Here is a 6,195-nt window from a genome sequence, read left to right as displayed (position 1 = left end):
GCACACTATCTGCGCTAATTGCCACACCAGGCACTCAAAAAAGACATTTTCTATCATTGTGCTATCAGTCCTGCACAGCATACATGTGCGAGGATGTACTTGTGTAAACAACATTTGGTTTTTTTTTCCAGCTATGTGAATTTACACCCCCCCCCCCCCCCCCCCCCCCCCCCCCCCCCCCCCCCCCCGCAATGGCTCAGACGTTGTCCTTAATCACACAACAGTGGCGGCAGGCTTTTTCTCCAGCCATGCTCTACTGCATGACTTTTTTTTTTCTTTCCACTTGGGGAAACAGCTCTGTAATTACCTCTGTAATTCCTCTATTTTCTATCATAACTGATGTATCTGACACTGCTTTCCAAGAATACACACGTAACACAGACTGCCACTGACATCTAAATACATAAACTCTGTATGCACGGACATCATTTAAGGTATGAAAACTCTCAGAGGCACACACAGACATGCACACAGCAGGGAAGACAAATGATCTTCTGCTGCTTGATCCTATGAGACTCATAAGCAATATGCTCCTCTAAAGGTGAGACATTAGCAAAGTGCAAAACTGTGTGCAGGATGCTTTATTTCAGGGGACGACTTCAAATAAGTGAATCCAGTTGTGTGAGTAAAGTTCACCAAGGAACCAGTAACACAATGGAATAGCTAGTAGGCGAGGTAAACAAAACAAAATCTCAAACACATTTTACATTGTAAAATGATCAGCGAAATTCTTCTTTGTGTCAGTGTAAAGAACTTTAAAAACACATTTAATCCCTGAGATTATTTTAACATAAGAAACAGAAGCGCAATGTCAACAATACAGTTTTTCTATGGGGTAAAGAAATGCTGTTGAAGTATATCTGTATGATTCTTTGGGCTTAAATTGTAAAAAGTAAATGTGTACAATGACAGAAAAAGTTCTAGTATCTCATTGCCCAGATTGTAAAGCTGCAAAACTTATGACAAAGCAGTTAAAAGCCCAAAATTTATGCCCATCTTCACATTTTCCAAAGCTGCCCAGTGGGCTAGAATGGAGCAGGCTGATCCTGGCCCCCAGGCCTTATGTTTAACACCCCTGTTTTACACTCTACAGGCAGAGTAAAATTAAAGTATTCAAAGTCTTCTGTAATTTACCCAGGTGCCGGGATATTGCAGTATATCAAAAAAAAAAAAAAAAAAAAAAAAAAATGGAGTATTTTAAAGAGAACACTGAGCAGAACAATGACTCAGTTCCAAACATTTGTTTCAATAAATGTTTTACATATCCTGTATAACATAACATCTTCCTCTGAGACTCTGTGCATTCAAGAACAACAATATGTGGAAAACCTTACATCACAATCAGGTTCCTCCCAGTGTAGGTGATGAGAGGACTTTTTGCTGCACTTAGCTGCATAAATTTGCACAATAATGATGAAAATGGTGGTACATTAGGGCTAAGTACCTCTTGCATCAGTATAAGCTAACCTAGCTCTAATGACTGTGGATGTTCATGTTTAGATGGAACGCCTGCGAAGTAACACTGCTGTTCACACACCAAGTGTAATCACATGTAACGCAATTATGTGGAAGCGCAAACAATGAAGCCAGCTGTCGGACTCGGAATAAGGCTGGAAAATGGAACGGGAAGCAGTGGTAAAAGTTAAACATGAAATGCATTATTTACAGGCTTACACACATAAAGCACACATAGGCTAGACTCGTGGAGGCAAACAAACACAGACCTGAACTTGAATAATACACCAGTAACCAGCTGTGACTATTTGCAATTCATTTTGAACAGTGCATATGTTTGTTTTGCATCACAGCCGGAAAAGAATAACATCTTGTGACCTCAGATGCAACCGGCAGTAAGGTTTTTTTTACAGCCAAAACATAGGCGAAAATGTGAAAATACTGCTTTTAATACACCAAATATCACTGTGTGAGTGCAATATTAGTATTTGTGTTCATCCATTAACACAGCTCAGTTAGGTGGTCTTACCGGAGTGTCCAACGTCTCATTTGTAGCGCAGATGATGTATTAGTTTTATTAGCAAAATGTTTCTAAGAGAGGCTTGAAAAATCCATATCATCTCACCCAGTTATTATTTATAAAACGGTCGATCTGTTACTTCGTGCCTCCAACCACAAGTCATTAATATTCATATCTGAGAGCACAACAACAGAACATCTCTTCTGGGCAACAATATCGATCGCTCTTCTGCATCCAAGAGATTCACCAGGTTCTTTGTAGTGAACACCAGTCAATTAATGCCTCACATATTACATTATTCATCCTGCAGGGCTTTCTTGCCTTTAATTCCTACTGACATTTAATGAACAGTAAGTGGCAGATATACGGAACTATCACACAGTTGGATATAATTGCTGGAGGACCAAAATGGTTTTAAAAAGCGAGAGGTGAAAGGATATAGGATATAGGAGAAATTAGCTCCTGTTCCTCAGGGGTGGAAAATGTACTGAGAAACTATGCAATAATTCAATGAAGGCACATGCATTTAAATGTTAAATATCAAAACTGAGCATAAATTGTTTTAGGTGCAAAACAACTTATGAATCTGGTTATCATTTGAAGGTAAATGTGAAGATGTTAAGTACTGTATAAAAAAGATTAAAAAAGCAATACAGTGTATAAGGCGTGCTTTTTTTTAAACAATATAATAGTTTACTGTTCTTTTTTAAATAGAACTTAATACCATAAATAGCAATGCCATTGAGGAAAAAAAATTAAAAGCATGCTAATGTGGGAATGTAAATTTATTTGTGAAGGTTATTTCAGTTGATTTGCGATTTGTCTCTGTTGGGGAAAGGCAATTTATTTTGCAGCGCTTGCATGTCTAAGAATTATGTTAAGGTTTAGTTATCAATGGAGCACCATGACTGAGCCTTCTGTAATAAATGAATCACTTTGAGGCAGCATTTATCTTGGGGGTATTTGTTAAAATGTTAAACAAAGCAGATGTCTCATAATAGTGCAAGGAGTAGAGCACTGAGACAAAAGCTGGTAGCCTGACATAGTTCATCTGTGCACTCTCACATCATTGACACATACACCTTTTCAGTATTGCAAATGTCTTTATACTGTATGTGTAAACAATGCCCTTATCTAATTTAAATTACCACATTTAAGTTATTTTGTGTTGTTATGATCACTTTCCTTAACTTCTATGCACTTTTTTCATAGATTTCTATAATATCAAGTGGAAAAGTCATTCATTTACTAGTATTGTGATTTTTGTATAATTATTTATTGAGACTTTAGCCAGGAACAATGTTTTCACATGCCACTGTGTTGTAGCGATGAGTGACTTTTATCCACTAATCATTTTTAAGGTTGTTTATAGTGTTTCTATAATTGTGTGGTGTATAGGGCACAAGAGCTAACATCTGTGTGTTAACACATCAGATAACTATGTATCGAGAGAAGTAAACTTAACCTCATCTGCCAAGTTACTGTTGAGTTATTATTGCCAAAACACTTCACATTCCCCATGAGGATTGCTGGAGCAGCTCCTGCACTGAAATGCTGTACTTTCCTACATACCTCCGCTGGGACTGCAGGTCTTGGTCGGACAGTAGGACAATCAATTTTCCTGATGAAGTAACTTATTCAACCTTATTTCCTTTCCGGTCGTGCGATCTAACTTTACAACGGACCGCACAGCAAGTACGAACCATAGCTGGTGTTATCCGTGTACTTTCGCTGCTCTTTCACTAGCGCTTTGTTCGACCCAGAAAAATGGCGCCTCAACCAAAAATCCTGGCCACGCCCCTTCTCGTGACATCACTCTCCAAAAGCCCTATTAGACTAATCGTTGTGTCACTTCCGGTATTTCAGACAATCCCTTTCCATCAAGGATTTTTAATTTGTTGCGTTTTTTTAATTTGCTGTGTTTTTTAAATTTGTTGTGGTTTTTTAATTTGTTGCGGTTTTTTAATTTGTTGCGGATTTTTAATTTGTTGTGTTTTTTTAATGTGTTGCGGATTTTTAATGTGTTGCGGTTTTTTAATTTGTTGCGGTTGATATTGTTTGCCATATATAGTAACAATTTCTGTGTATATTTATTGAAAATGTTAATGATTTATTGTTAAAATTATTTATCAAAGAAGTTGTGTTACAGCAGCCAAAACAACTTAAACGAATAAAATAAATACAATATCACAGAATATAGCTAGGTCAAAAAATATACTAAAGAAAGGGTTCATATAAAATCAAAATTATAAATGAAAAAAAAAGAGCTCAATAAAGTAAAATCTAAATATGATGAATGTAATAAGAGTGTGTGTATTGTGTTAGAAAAGATTTTCTGTAAAAAGCATCAGGAATCCGAACAGTGTGCTGATTTTTACTGGATTCTAACATCAACAGCAATGGCAGAGCCCCTCAGTAAGTAATGTTTAGGCAACAAAAATGTTGTTTCACAGTATTGTCTGGAACTACACCACTTTTCAGTCATAGCTATTTACATTCCTCTACATTTTATCTTACCACTAAAGTTAACATCCCTGTCCACTCACACAGTCCTGAAGCTAGGCACACTCAAACTGTGGTCCAGGAAGTGCGAGTATGGCAACGTCTTACTGTGATACTCTATGATGCACTAGACTGTGTTCCCTCTGAGTTTTAATCTGCCTACTCAGTTATTATTGGCCAAACACTTCACATTCCCTATGATGATTGCTGGAACAGCTCCTGCACTGAAACCCTGTCCTTTCCTCAATAGCTCCACTGGGATTGCAGGCCTTGCTCTGGGCAGTAGAACTGTCAGCACAGTCAGCTGGTGAGGATTCTCCATCACCAAGAATATAATGAGAAAAACACCCACTAGTAAATACTATACATGTAAGCAATACATGTAAACAATCCAGCAGGGATAAAGTTATTTTTATGATTTTTTATGTTTAAGAAGTTCATGCAATGTGTTACATACTCAAAGTAAATTAGTTAAACTCAAATATTATTTTTATTATTATTTGCTCTTGCCTCTTGAAGGGACCTTTTCTTTTTTTTTTTAAATCAACTGGGAAACAGTCTTTCATGAAGTACAGTACATTCAAAGTACAGCCATTATTATTGTGGAAAATCAAGAAAGTTTGTATGGAAATTTAGCTGCCAGTACTTTGCTGTGATTTATTGGTGAATTGTTTGAATAGTAAATACACTTGACTTTAGGTGCATTAAAATTCTCCTCATAACGTCTCTATCATTTGGTTTGAGTCCACATGTGGTCTTTTTAATTAATGGCCCAAGATTTAGAATGAAGCCCATGTCTATCGATCCACACAACCATCCATTTTCTGTACCCACTTTTTGCTTGTCAGGGATGTGACAGGGGGCCGGAGTCTATCCCAGCATGCACTAGGGTAATGGAAGGCAGACGTGCGTGAAATGCACTTGTTTATGTAAAGTGATAGAGACTGAGAATGTTGGAGCAGAAAGATTTGTCTATTAAAATGTCAATTGATGCTGTAATTACTGCCAGGTGATGCATTCAGTATTCAATAAACATTTCTGGCACAGCTGAAATACATATTCAGAAATCAAAAACTCTAAAATTGAAAAAGCAGATATAAAAGGGAATGCGTTAAATGCACTGCGGTGACATTAATACCAATCAAGTGTCCACATGCTGTATTTCAGTAGCCCCAATCATGAATGAAACCCCATAATAAGGGATGACTTTGTCTTTGCAATTCCTGACTGTTCTGTACTCTGTTGCAGAGCTTTTCCCTGGGGGTGATCTTATGATGCTGCCTGCCAAGCAGAGCAGCTTGCTATGAAGCTATGGACATTGAACCACTATCCTGTTGTTCACTTGGCACACAGTTTAAACACTCCAGTGACCCAATTTTGCATGAAGTATTGAGTCATGGGATGCATTGTATTAAATCTTTTGTTGTGGGCAGCCTCTCAGGTAAAGAGGATAAAAATGTATATGAAAAGAGAACTCGCTCAAACCAAACACCAAAACCATCCACTGACAATATATTTTCGAATTAACTGGGTCTGCAGTTTGTTTGTTGCAGAGGACTGTTTCTTGTTGTGTGGAAACAATGGTTTCCCTACCACCCATAACCTCAATAGAAAGCAATGCAGTGCAGCACTGAAAGACAATAACTTTCAAGGGCCTCATTTCTTCCAAACATGGGGGGGGGGGGGGGGGGGGGGAGAAGTCTCATAACCTTGTTTCA

This window comes from Neolamprologus multifasciatus, chromosome 23 (assembly GCF_963576455.1).
Source record: "Neolamprologus multifasciatus chromosome 23, fNeoMul1.2, whole genome shotgun sequence".
In the NCBI taxonomy this organism is placed as follows: domain Eukaryota; kingdom Metazoa; phylum Chordata; class Actinopteri; order Cichliformes; family Cichlidae; genus Neolamprologus; species Neolamprologus multifasciatus.
This window is presented reverse-complemented; position numbering follows the sequence as displayed.